The 13714-nt window shown below is 52.7% G+C and overlaps 1 long non-coding RNA gene across 1 annotated transcript; it reads left to right on the top strand.

The window, feature by feature from the left end:
- Positions 1–1091: 1091 nt before the first annotated feature.
- On the top strand, positions 1092–5412 carry LOC147912654 (uncharacterized). Its single transcript, XR_015549794.1, has 3 exons — positions 1092–1255; positions 2983–3088; positions 5105–5412. It is a non-coding gene; the product is annotated as an uncharacterized LOC147912654 (long non-coding RNA).
- Positions 5413–13714: the final 8302 nt, after the last annotated feature.

Below are 13714 nucleotides of genomic sequence, written 5' to 3'. Positions count from 1 at the left end.
ACATTCCATACACCCAGCAAAGCACGGGTGTTTGAAACGCCACCCCGCTGACCGCCGGGGCCGCACTGGGCCTGCTGGCCACAGGCCAGGCAGCCCCCCATTTCTCAGTGGTCCCTGTGACTGTTTTTCAGCACTATTTTAAATGCCTGACTGGTTTTAAGAGCTCTGTCCTTTTCTAATAGCCTTCCTGACCATCAGTAATAGCCGAGCTTATCAGAGAATCACAAGACACCATTTTCCCAGTGTGATCCCTTTTGGATAGGAGAGAAAAAGAAATCCAACCTTTGACATTGGAATCTCACGTTTTCGTTTTAAAGGCAACCTCTGGGTGTAAATTGCATTCGTTTTTCCTTTACAGGAAAATACAGGATTCTTCTTCTGCGCCCCACGCCCCCCCAACAAAGAAAACAAGAAATCGTGGAAAATTCCGTCTCTGTCCCCCACGCTGCCCCAGTCTCACAATCGCAGTCGCTCCTCTCAGTTTTTGTCACATTGCCCCACATGACAGTTTCATCTGGTGCTAATGTGGCCGTCACATGGGTTGGCCCTCAGAATTCCATGCTCATTTACCATTAATCAAATGCATCATTATGAATTGTGTATGCATTTTAGAGCAGATCCGAGCCCTGGCTGGATATTGAAGTGCGTGTTTCATCCACATTCAGTAACAAAACTCACATTTGCTGTGAAGATTGGTGGCAAGGCCAAAGGGACATTGTTTGTGTTTGCCTAGCCCAGAAATCAACAACCCTAAATGACTCCAGGGACCATTAGGCTTCCCGGATAATTATTACTTACGGGCCACCACAGTCACCCCCAGCACACTGAAGCTGGTGAGAGAATGGCCAAATGAAGCTGCTGGAGATAGCAGTTTTGGCTTCCAAGAGGCCCAGGGTGGGGGTGGGTGCCTCCTTCTGACTGGGAGGATTTTAGTCTTAAATTGCATTTTAGTCAAAATGAGGACTGGCCATTCTAATTTGGAAGAATGCGAAGTATTTGCAGGCTGAGCTCGGATGGGTGGGGGTGGGGGCCGGGGATGGTGTTACCGCGCCTTCGGGAACTGGGGACCGCGCTTCCCTGGGACTCAGTTGCCAGTTCGGGCTCTGTGGGAGCATTCTGAGTTCCAGAACCTTTCTTGGAGGGCCTGTCCCCTGTCGTTGATGGGGACCTGGAGTCTCCTGGGCGTATAAAGAGGGTTTTCATTGGGAGTTTCCAGTGATCAAAGTCTTTCCTGAAGATGGGGACCGTGTTTCAGGTAAAAATCCTTTCCGGAGCTGTCACAACAGTTCCAGGAGAGGGGCCTGGAGCCTGAGACTGGAGGGCCCCAGCCCTGACCCCTCTCTCCCAGAAGGCTGGGGAGACAGATCTGACTCGGGGTGGGCACACATTCCGATTTCTAACTGCCAGCAATCCCCAGCGCAGATCAGGAACGCGGGAAGAGGTTGGTCTGAGCAGTAAGGGCAGGTGGGGTCCAGGAGCTGTGATGCTGGCTTATTTAGTGGCACTGTTTTATTTCCCTCCCAGCAGACAGCTGGGCCTGGATTTTGACTTGGTCGCTCCGCCCAGGGAGGTGGGGGCGCTCTTGGCCCCAGAAAAAGGTCTCTATTGTGAGGCCTTCCTGGGCTACTCCAGGGCTCAGATGAGTGAAGCCTGTTAAAAATCAACACGTTTTTAGAATACGCTGCTCGCAGCCCGCCTTCGCATCCTGAGCCGTTTCAGGAGCCCAGTGCTGGGGTGCTGGGCTCTCTCATGTGGCCTCCTGGGCGTGTTTCAGGAACTCTCTCCCCTCGGAAACCTCTGTTTCCATCTGGAAGCTCTGGGCCTCTTCCCTGTAGGGGAGCTCAGGGGCACAGAGCACAGATATTCAGTCCCTCTTCCCTTCTTCTCCTGGTCAGTGGGGAGGGATGGTGCAAACAGTGGGTGCCGAAGCAGTGACCGACAGAAACAGCCTCTGAGAGCCCAGCCAGGCGGCAGCTGCCAGAGAAGGTTTCCGTGGCAGGAGGCGGTCCCTCTGCATATGGATGGGGCAGTGTGTGTGTGTATGTGTATATGTGTGTGTGTATGGGAGTGGGGGGCTGCCCACACCCCCCAAGCTGAGCCCCAGGCTCAGTTTTTGTTGTGTTGGGCCCTCTTTCACAGTGAGGAAGTGGGAAAGATGGTGCTGTCAACGAGGCCAAGCCTGGAATCTGGAACGGGCAGCTTGGGGCCAGCAGGTGTGACCTCAGAGAGGAGGACAGCTGGAGGCAGGGCTGCTGTCCCTCCTGCCCCGTGACCTTCAGGGCCTGGAACGAGGCAGCAGCGTCCAGGCTTCTGAATGGCCTAGACAAGACCTGTGGGACAGGGCCTGGGGGTGCTGTCTTCTGAGGCCTGCAGCTATACTGGCCAGGTCTGTGGCTTCCTCTCAGAAGGACCTGGGACTTTACCAAGGGGCTGGAGTCCACTCCACGCCCACAGCTTCCTGGAGACCCACTTTCTAGGGCTGTTCAATCCCATAACAGCCCTAGGAAGTAGGACTCTGGTGCTCAGAACGGTTTATAACCCATTCAAGCTCACCCAGAACCCGGGCTTTTCGGACTCTGAACCTTGAGCGCAGGCTCTGGGAATGATGCTCCACAATGTCACCAAGCTGAGAAAAACGCAGGGCCTGGAGATCCTGAAATAGATCTTCTCAGGCAAAGATTTGAGGAACGGGCTAATGGAACTGCTTAAGGAAATACAGAGGTCTGGTCCCATTTCAGCGGGCTCGCAAAGGCTTTTAGGAAAATAACTCCGGATCCATTGACATTTTGTTGTTTTTTTTTTTAAGTTAGGATTTGGGTCATTTTGGTTTGAGGTTTAACAAGTCAATGTGGCTGGTCTGGCTTTTTGTCTGCCACCTGGCTTGGTGGGAGGGCAGACAAAAGTTTCTGTTTATGAAACACGTGCAGACGTGGCTGCTCGCTGTGGCAGTGTCCTTTCTCTGTGCTTCTGCTCCTTTTCAAGGAAGCTGGTAAGTCTGGTCTTCTCCATCTCCTCCATCCTTCTCCATCTCCATCGCTGAAATAGGCCTGGACCAGGACACTGTGCAGCCAGCTAACAGAGGTGACAGGTAAGTGGATATCATTTGCCGCAGAGTGACTTTCACTACCTGTGCAAATTTAAATTCATTTTTAGTTACAAAAGTAACACATACACCTGGTTAGAAACTAAAACTCTACAGTAGTATTTTGAAAGTAAATGAAATATGTTAATATTTGTACAATGCTTAGAAGAACAGTGCCTACCACATAATAAACACTCTAAAAGTGCTTATTAAATAAAAATACATGAAATTAGAAGTAACTTTTTCTCCCTCTTTAGATCTGCCATCTTCCTCTCCGGAAGCAGCCAAATGAACAGTTTCTTGCATATTCTTCCAGAAATTTTTGTGCTTATGGAAGCGTGTGGGCACACACAATAATTTCACATTGTAACGTGGAAAGAGCAGGTTAGAAACAGCTTTGAACTTTACGATCCCGTTTTTAATTTTTAATTAATTAATTAATTTATTTTGTTTCTCCCAAAGCCCCAGTAGATAGTTGTATGTCACAGTTGCACAGCCTTCTAGTTGCTGTATGTGGGACGCGGCCTCAGTGTGGCTGGAGAAGCGGTGCGTCGGTGCGCGCCCGGGATCTGAACCCAGGCCGCCAGTAGCGGAGCGCGCGCACTTAACCGCTAAGCCACGGGGCCGGAACGATCTCGTTTTTAAAACAAACAAATATGCATAGAGAATAATCTGGAATCATGTATATCAAAGTAGTAACAGTGGTTATCTCCAAAAGGGGGGATGGTGGGTGGGTTTTCTTTTTCTTTTTGTCTCCATTTGCTCATTCTTTTTATAATTCTAAAAGCTAATTAAAGAAGAGTGCACATAAATAAATAAATGGATGGATGAACGCACAGACCCCAGTCCTGTCATATGAACGTGTTCTAAGAGGGCTGAGGTCCGGGCTGGAGGCCCAGGATTCCCACCACAGGGTCTACACAGACTACCTCCCGTTTGCTCCCTGGGACCTGCCACTCTGTTGCAGACACTGAACCCTGATCTGCATTTGGCTCTGCCCAGTGGCTCCAGGACTCCCCTCCAGCCCCTGGACTGATGATCCAACCAGGATAAAGTTTCTAGGACTGGTGAAGCTTCCCAGCCTTCACTGCCTCCATATCCCTCCACCAGGCATGAGGAAGAGACCCTCCTCCCTCTGCCGGCCCAGGCCAGCCGGGTCTGCCTGGATGGGCCTGATCTCCCCATCAGGGAAGGAGAGTGAGATCCAGCAGAAGTGAATCTACTCACGTGTCCATCCTGAGACCCCGAGTCCCATGGCCTGGATCCTTTGGACCTGTCAGGCAATCCCCTCTGGGTGTGCCTCTGAGATGTGAGGAGGCAGGCCAGCCCTGCTCTCCAGCTCTCTGGCCTGCCTTCCTTGAAGCCCAGTAGGATTCCTGCAGTGGCCAGTGGAGCAGGGGTCCTGGGGGAGGGTCCTGAGTAGGCACAGCTGACTCCTCCTGACTCTGCGTGCAAGTCTGGAGTCTAACAGGCCTGGGCTATGAAGCCGGCTGTGGGGCCTGGGGCAGGTCAGTTCACCTTTCTGAGCCTCAGTTTGCTCATCTCTACAATGGGGGCAATAATGGTACCTTCCACATGGTGCTAATATAGCTTCATTCTCAACTCATTCCTTCAATACAGACTTTTCCGAGGCCCTCCTGTATGCCAAGCTTTTTACTGGACCTTGTGAGGGCTCCAGACATATAAACCTCTACAAAGCACACCGGGTAGAACAAAAGAAATGCTTTCCAGTGAGAAAAGCGCAGGGGAAGATGGGGAGTCTTCCCGAAGGATGGATAGGAGCTGTGTCACGGTGGGGCTTGCGTTCAGGAAGGAAAGCATCGGAGTTTTCACAGCCCTTCCACTGTATGACTTCCCTTGTTTCTCACAGTAGTCTTAGGATTCGACTTTCGCTGAGGGGAGATTAGATTGAATGGATTTTTCAGCCAGGTTGAGTTGGATAGTAAGTAGAGAGGAATGTACCAGATAATACTGAGCCACACCTGAGTCCAATCTGTCCTGTCCCCTCCGCTCTCTTCCCAGGGGAACTGGCTGCCCTGTCATCGGCGAGGTAGGGAAAGCTTGAAAGCCACCCCAAGAGAGCTTCCCCCGGAGACCTCCCTTCTACTGTTCCGTTGCTGCTATCCACAGGGCTAGAAAGAACAAGATCTTCGGACAGACCAGCCTCCAGCCCTGACTCTGCTACATGCATGCTGGAGAGCTTGGGCAAGCCTCAGTTTCCTCATCAGTAAAATGGGTATAATGGTGATGCACACCTTGCCAAGCTGCCGGCAGCATTTCAGATGGTCCAAAGCACCCCCTTAACGCCTAGCACACGCCAAGATGTCTGAGGCAGGGCTGGGTCCTTTGCTAACGGGGCCCAGTGTCTTGACTCAACATCGTTCTTCTTGTTACAAAGCCACACACCAGGCCCTAGCTCATCTGGGACCCATGTGAACCCTGGGGCTCCAGAGAAATTTCCTCCCTCAGTTTGGCTTTTATCTTCCCGACCCTGGCTGAATGCCCCCCTCACCTGCCACCTTGCCAGACCCCCACCTGGAGAGAAATTGGTCACCCGTCAGAGCAGAGGGAGAAGGAAGCTATGAGGTAGAGGCCAGGAGAAGAGATGTGCTTGCAGATGTGAGCCGCAGGAATGATGGGGACCCCAGATGCTGTTTCCTGGTGATAGAACCTTCTGGATGACAGGGCCAACCGCAAACCCTGCCCCAGTGCTCTCCTTCCCCCAACACTTCCCAGATCAAGAAGGCAAAGACGGGCTTGGCTTTTTTCCCCTCCCTCCTCTCATCTGTAAAATTGAGACATTACAGTTCCAAAATGGGCTTTGAGCCTGTAGAAATTAATCCGGTCTGGCAGGAGGGCTGCAAATAAACATATTGTTTCGATTGGTGTTGACATTTGGATTGTGAGAAGGTTTGAAAATGTAACTGTAGTTGGGATTTTCCAGCCCATCCAAGTTTTTCCGTGGAGGGGCTCCACGAGCATAAACTGGTGACTGGACGGATGCCCTCTCTAAACCCGCGACGGGCACTGGGCTGGCTGGAGGCGCTGGGGCTCTGAGCCTGCGCTGGAGGGGGCCGCCGTGCTCTTTCGGGGGTCAGTCCTTTCAGGATGCCAAGCCCCTCTGGGCAGCTGGGGGAGCCAACTACTCCAGGAGCGACCTAAAATATTTAGAGCCCCCACTATGTGGCTGACACCTTATGTGTGCAATCTCATTTTGTGCTCACACCAGAGCTGCCGTGTATGCCAATATGTATGATATCCCCATTTCACAGACGGGCACACTGAGGAACGGCGGTTAAGTAACTTGCCCAAAACACACAGCAGGAGTAAAGTGAGGACTGGAACTCAGCCCTTTCTGGCTCCTCATGGCTTGCCCTACACCACCTACTTTATGCCAGGAACTTTCTAGAAGGTTATCTCACCAAGAGAATGGCTCTTTGTCCCAGGGAGAGGGCTGAGCCTGGACTGAGGTGACCTAAGTTGGCAGAATGTTGGGTTGTCAAGACTGCCAGCTCCACCCCATTTCCGGGACCTTGCGGATTTGAGCCCCCCTTTACCCTTCTGCTGCCAAGAAAGTGGGTCTTGTCCCCCTGCCCTCACCTCACGCACTGGGGCTCCTCCTTCAGTGGCCTCTGAGCCCCCAGGGCCTGCCCCTCCCACCCAGCTCCAGCCTCCCCACTCAGGCCCCAGCAGGGAAGCAGCCCGGCTCCCTGCAGGGGGGACAGCCCTGGCAAAGCCCCTTACTCAGGGAGAGGCGCACACAGCTTTCAGCCATGAACCCTGGGTGCCTGGGGGGTGGGGTGGACACCCCATTTTTGGGAAAGGTTTGGTGATGTCCACACCTGGCAGCTTCTGTGTGTCCTAGGCCTCATCTGAGACGCAATGACCAATCTCCAGTGGTTTCAGCCCCCAGGGCTCCCTGTTCCTGTCTCTGCACCTGTCCCCACATAGCTGAACGCGGCCTGGAAACCCACACACTGCCCGGTCTAGCTTTAACCTCACCAGGAACCTCCCCTGGGCCCGCAGTCCTGGCCGGCCATCCTCCCCATTTCCCCAGTCCAGACCCTCTCCCCTCTCCCAGACGACTATTTCCCCAGGCGTCCAAGTTAGACCAGATGTGCCAAGCGTTCTCAGGGCGGGCTCCATGGCACCTGGGATGAAGGCTCCCAGCACCCACACCTCCACCTCCACCCCCTTTGCTGCCTGGGGGGACAGGAAGTGGGGACTCCAAGATGGCGGCCTGGTCCAGGCCCACCCCTGGGCTTCAGGGTGAGGTGACCCTGTGCCTGGCCAGGAAGATGCCTTCTCAGCCACAGTCATCCTTGCTGCCCTCTCTGTTCCCTCCCTCCCCTCCTTGGGGCTCTGGGGGTAACTGGCGGCCTCCTAGGGAGAGGGACCCACTCGTCTGTTCCCACAGATGAAGGGAAGTCTCTACCACAGACCCCTGGGGGCCGAGAGGGGCCTTGTCTTTGCTCCTTAACACATGGGGGCTTCCTTCTCTCTGCCCTCCCCCCCAGTGCCCATTGGTTCAGCGCCTCTGCATCCTCCTTCTCATATTTAAAGGCTGGAAACCATGACTAGAAGTTTGGGGGCTTTGGGCCTGGCCTGACACCGTTCTGGGAGCAAATGTTTGGGCTTGGACCCTTCTGGATGTTTTTCTTTTGTTGCCAGCTTTGCCTTCGGGAGGTGAGAACCTTAGGCTGGGTTTGAGATTCTGGAACCCAGGAAGGTTTGTGTTCACTTCAAGGTTCAGAAAATCACTGTGGTTTTGGGTCAAGCTTGGGTTTGATTTTTGTGCTTCTTGGCAGTGGTGGCCTGGGGGCTCCGAGCTGGGCCTCTGCAAGGTCCCCATGGGGTCTGGGTGGCAGATGAGGGGCCGAGGCCCAAGGGAGGGACATGGCACTGGTTCTGAAGAGGGAGAATTTGCTTTCCTTTCAAACTTCTAATCGCAGAGCATGCCTGGCCGTGACTTTCGTGGACACATGAGAGGCGATCCGGGGGGAAAGCATGAAGAGACAGCCAGGCTGGGAGTCTGATGGCCCTGACACTGCAGTGGGAGTGGGCAGCCTGGTGTCTGCTCGGAGGCCTGCGTACGCCACGCGCCCAAGGCGGGTCTTGGGGCAGCTCCTTAACATCTCTGAACTTCAATTTCCTCACGCGTGTTCCTACGGCGGGTCTGAGGATTAAAGAGGACACTGTTTGTAGAAACTCACAGAGGAGGTCAGAATAGATTAGTTTTCGTGAGCTCCACAAAGACTGGGCAATGCCTCATTCGTCATGTTCTGCCCAGCACGATGCCTGGCCCTGGTGCGCATTCAGTGCGCCCTTCTCGAAGCCAGAGGGCAACTGGCCTGTGGTTATTACTGTCAGTTTTAACGGCAAGTCTGTTTCCCTGGCCGGAGCTCTGAGGTGGAGTTCTGAGCTGCCCTGACAAGCTGTGGAAGGAGCCCTTCCCTCTGGGCACATGGTCTTCCTGCAGTGGACACTAGCCTTTGGTCACCTCCCAGGGGTGTTCCCCGTGCCCGTCAAGGCCTGTCACTTCCTGCCTCCGAACTGACTCGGTCCATTTCCATCTTCCCGAGGCTGGAGGAGCGCGGCTTCTCCAGGCACAAGGCGTTCCCACAGTCTTTGGATTTTCAATTTTTGGATCAGTGTGCTGAGCTTGAGGCCCCTTGGTGGAGTGCCCAGATGTCCCGGGTTTCCAGCTACAGTTTAAAATCCTCAGTGCCATTGTCCCTGTGAGTGTCAGCCTAGGAGTTTTGGTCTGTAAATAATAATATTGGCCTCAACTTACTTGACTTTCTGTTCTGGGCACTTAATCCTTGCTGCCGCCCCGGGGGGTGGTGTTATAGTACTATCCCCACTGTGTAGATGGGGGATGGAGGCGCAGAGAGGTTAAGTAACTGCCCAAGTTCACACAGCTTGTAGTGGCAGCACTGGGACACAAAGCCAGGTCTCTGGCCCCCTGGTGAGCCATCTGTTCTGCCGCCCATTTTGGGCACAGATGGGAACGAAGGGGAGCTGGTGATCAGGGGACCCTCCAGCTTCTGATTGGTCCGTGAGCCCGAATCTCCTGGGACCCTTCCCCATCTGGAGTAGGGAGACCCCCAGCCAGCAAGCCTCTCCGGCCCTGGAAGACACGAATGGCTGGCAGCTTCGCCAGGCTGGGCCGTCACAGCCTGTTCAGAAGGTGCCACCGGTCATGAAAGATGAACTGTTAGGAGCAGAACCGCCTGAGGCTGTTGGAGGCCACCTTCCCGACACTCGCGCTGATTAACTCACCGTGGTCCCCCGCAATCCCCCGGTCTGTTCTGCCACCGAAACCACGGGTCTCAGGACGACAGCCACACACCCCACTGTTGGTCACCCCTCACCTTCCTCCTCCTGCCCTGGCTACTGTCAATGCCCCAGTGTTCCCCTGGCATTGCCCGCATCAGGGTCACTTCGCCCTCTTCCAGAAGGATCTGCTGCTACCCCCATGGGGCTCTACAGGCTTCGGGAGCACAGAAGGCCTTTTGTGGCTGATCCGCAAAGGCCCTGCCATCTCTGAGGATGATAAACAACCTTTGAGGAGAGAGTCACATTTGCATATGGAAGGACACAGTTTAACTTTTCAAAACATTTTTGTTTCCTTTTACCCTGTTGGGTAGGAGTAAAGTGATGCAGGAAGATTTCTGCCCACCTGCCCGTTTTCCTGCCAGCCACCTCCTTAGCTGCGCTGAGATGTCCCACTGAGTCTGCCTCCAAGCAGCTCTTGAAATGTGCCCATGTCTCTGCTTCAGGCTCTCCGTCAGCCTCTCTCACTGAAGCGAGCGCGGGCCTGGTCTCTGGGCTTGGCTCCCGCCCGCCTTGGATCCTCACGGTGGGGACCGGCATGACCTTGAAAAATGCCAGCCTGATCCCACAGGCCTCAGCTCCCTCCCTGTGCCCCTCGATTTTCTGCTCTGGCCTCCTCCAGGCAGGTTTCTGGCTCAGCGCCTTTGTATGTGCTGTTCCCTCTTCCTGGAATGTTGTTCCCTCAAATACCCACGTGGCTCCCTCGTCTCCTCTAGATTTTCCTGAGGTCACTTTCTCAACCAGACCTTGTCTGTCTACCTGGTTTCAAATGGCAGCCCCTCTTCCAACACTTTCGATCCCCCATGCCCACCTCCCATCCTCCTCCCTTGATTTTTCTCCATCACCTGCACCACCATCTGGCCAGAGGTGGAATCTCCATGAGGCTAATGATGTTTATGATGCCTAAACTTCAGGGCCCCTCGGCAGAAGGTTCCAAGGCCTTGCACCTAAATTGATATTTATAATTTTTTATTCTTTTTTCTTAGAGAATCCACCATCCCCCCCCCCCACCAAATTATATAAGCTTCATGCCCCACAAAAGCCTAGATCTGCCTGCCCCTACATCTGGCAACTGACCTGTGTTTATTTTGTTTATTATGTCTCTCCTTCTACCATTAAAACATAAACTCCATGAGGGCAGAGATTTTTTTTTTTAAAAACTGTTTTATCCCAAGGATCCAGAACAGTGGCTGCATACAGTAAGAGCTCAATAAATGTTGCTATGTCTGTATGTCCATCCAAGGTTCAGAATTCTTTCAGGGCTTCACATTTCTCTTAGGGTAAAGACCAGCCTGCTTAACACACCCTCAAGGCCTTGCCCTTCTGTCTGCTTCAGATGTGCTAAGAGTCAGACTCAGGGCCTTTGCACATGCTGCTTCCTCTCCCTGAGGTTCTTCCTCTCCTCTTGCCTCCCGGCCCTGGGGTTACGTGTTCTTGAAGGACCTTGGAGTTTCTCTTGCTGCATAGTCATGTGCCATCCGTACCATTGCTGGTGTGGTGTTTTTCCCCCTAAGGACTGTGAGCTCCCTGAGGGCAGGGCCACACTCAGCGTGAGTGTGGCTGTGTCCCCAGCATAATGCCTGGCACATGGTGCTTTCCAGTGACTCATAGCTGCTGAGGAAATGAGCGAAATAAAAAACAGTTGGGGAAAGACGGGAATCAGGCACAGTTGATATAAAAATAAACAAACTCAGAATCTACGGCATGTCAGAGCTGGGAGAGGGTTTAGAGATGATCTAGTCCACAACTTGCAGACTGTGCTCCCCGCACCCCGGGGATTCTGGGGAGGTCCCCACAGGCTACTGCTGTGTATGTGCGTGTGTGTACATGTGCAAGCATGTGCGTGTGCGTGTGCACATGTGCAAGTGTGTGTGTGTATGCACACGTGTGCAAGTGTTGGGGGTGAGGGTCAGGGAGGTGAAAGGAGTGGCAGATGGACAGATCTCAGACCCCCATTCCCACTTCAAACAGAGCAGTCCTGCTTTTATCTGTTTATGGATTGAACATCTGCTTCTGATTTTGCTTGAAAAGAAATAAGGTTTCCAGCCAAAATCAAATTTAGAAATTGCCAGTCAGATCAAACCCCTCCTTCCTATTTTACAGATGAGTAAACTGAGGTCCAGAGAGCTAGAGGTACTTGCCCCAGCTCACAGAGTGAATGAGCAACAAGACCAGGACCCCAGCCCGGCCCAGGGCCTGCTCCCTGAGGCCCAGCCCGCTCTCTCCCGTTTTGGCAGAGCATCGCGTCACCTCAGCTGTGACCAGGTGGCCGAGCACCTGGATGTCCTGGAGCTCATGGAGAAGCTCCAGGGATCACCCAGCTTAATCCCATCATGTGGATCAGAAATCATTTATTTGCAGAAGACATGGCTTCCTAGACGCACGCAGTAAAAATCACAATGCTGAATACCTGTGCCCAGAGGGAAAACCCCACCACAGAAAACTAGCTTTCTTCTGAGTTTCTCAGTTGATATTCATTGGCTTCCTGTTCATTTAGTTTATTGTCTAGAGGTGCTTCTAACACCAAAGGTTTTAGAAAAATTTGTGGGAGCCAAACTTAACAGGGAAATAATTCTGTCCATGAGTTTCATGGCGTGTACGTATGTGTGTGAATACGAAAAAAATTAAAAGGACCATTTCTCATCTACGTTGATGCTGGAACAAATACCTCTGGCCAATGGGATCTCTATGGAGGAAGATGAACCATTATTTTTCATTCTTTAAAAATAAATCTTCAGGGGCCGGCCCGGTGGTGCAGTGGTTAAGTGCGCGCGCTCCGCTGTGGCGGCCCGGGGTTCGCAGGTTCGGATCCCGGGCGTGCACCGATGCACCGCTTGTCAAGCTGTGCTGTGGCGGCGTCCCATATAAAGTGGAGGAAGATGGGCATGGATGTTAGCCCAGGGCTAGTCTTCCTCAGCAAAAGAGGAAGATTAGCAACAGATGTTATCTTAGGGCTGATCTTCCTCACACACACACACACACACACACACACACACAAATGTTAAAAATAAATCTTGAATTTGTTCTCTGATTACAAAAGTAACAGGTACTTCTGAAGAAGTAGAATGTTGCAGAAATATACGTGACTTAGAAAGTGAAATTGTGTCAGTATTGTGCCCTCCGCCCAAACGCAGTTAATCCTAATTTGTTTTCAGACCTGCTAAGTGAGTGTCAGGTTCTAGTCTAGGCACTGGGAGGGCGACAGCGCACAAACATGGATGAATGAGGAAGAGATAGGAAATCATCCCACAATTGTAAACATGCAACTGTGTTTTGCATTGAAAAGGAGAGATGTGAAGGCATAAAACTGGGCAAAGAGACCTTGATGAGGAGGTCTGGGAAAGCTTTGTTGAGAGAGTCAAGATGGAGTTGGAATCTGTTAAGTATGTGAAGATGGGAGGAAAGAGTGGCCAAGGAAGAAGAGCCGTCTGTGCAAAGGCCCTGGGGCAGAAGGGAGAAGATCAGTGTGGTGGGAGGGACTGGTTCATGGCGACTCAGCAGAGGCATCTGGGGGTCTGTGAAGACCATTGTAAGATTTTTGAGTCTTTGTCCTAAGAGCAAAGGAAGCCATAGCCTGTTTTAAATAAGGGTGAGTATGATTAAATTTGCACTTCATATCTATTCTTTCCGATTTTTCTTGGTGCATATATGCACCAGCGGATGCTTTAGAAGGATGGCTTAAGTAAAAGAGATATTTTATTCGCTCATGTGGCTGTGGCTTGATCTGGGGGCTCAAACAATGTCCCGTCTCAAACAATGCCCCAATGTCTGAAACAATGTTCCAGCTTCTCTCCATCTCTCAACCTTGTCATCTGCCCCGCTGCCTCTCTCGAGGCCCCCCGTGGGGCACGCCGCAGCACCCGCCCTCCGCCGGTGCTCATCCGGCATCTTTCTCCCCGCGCCACGGTGAGGAGGAGGGCCTGCTGCGGCCGGCCTGTCAGTTTCAGCCCTGCCGGGCCAGGTACCCACGCCTGGACCAATCACTGTGGTTACGGGAATGTGATGCTCTGATTGGCCAGGCCCGAGTCACGTGCTCTGGGGAGGGGCGGGGTGTGTGTGTGTGAAATCAACTCCGCGCAGGAGCACGTGGCCGGCATGGAGAAATCCACGTGATGGAAGTCGGCCGAGTGGTTCCCTCTGGGGCTGCGGAGGTGGGATTGGCTAAGAGAGGGCACAGGGTGTCTTGTAGGAGGGCTGGAAATGTTCTATATCTTGATTGGGGGGGGTAGCTACCCGGGTGTATATGTATATAAAAATGTATAGAACTGACACTTAAGATGTATACCCTTTACTGTA

This window comes from Ceratotherium simum, chromosome 34 (genome assembly GCF_057802395.1).
Source record: "Ceratotherium simum simum isolate JZ-2026a chromosome 34, ASM5780239v1, whole genome shotgun sequence".
In the NCBI taxonomy this organism is placed as follows: Eukaryota; Metazoa; Chordata; class Mammalia; order Perissodactyla; family Rhinocerotidae; genus Ceratotherium; species Ceratotherium simum.
Note: the sequence above shows the minus strand (reverse complement) of the source record. Positions and strands in the feature narration are given on the sequence as shown.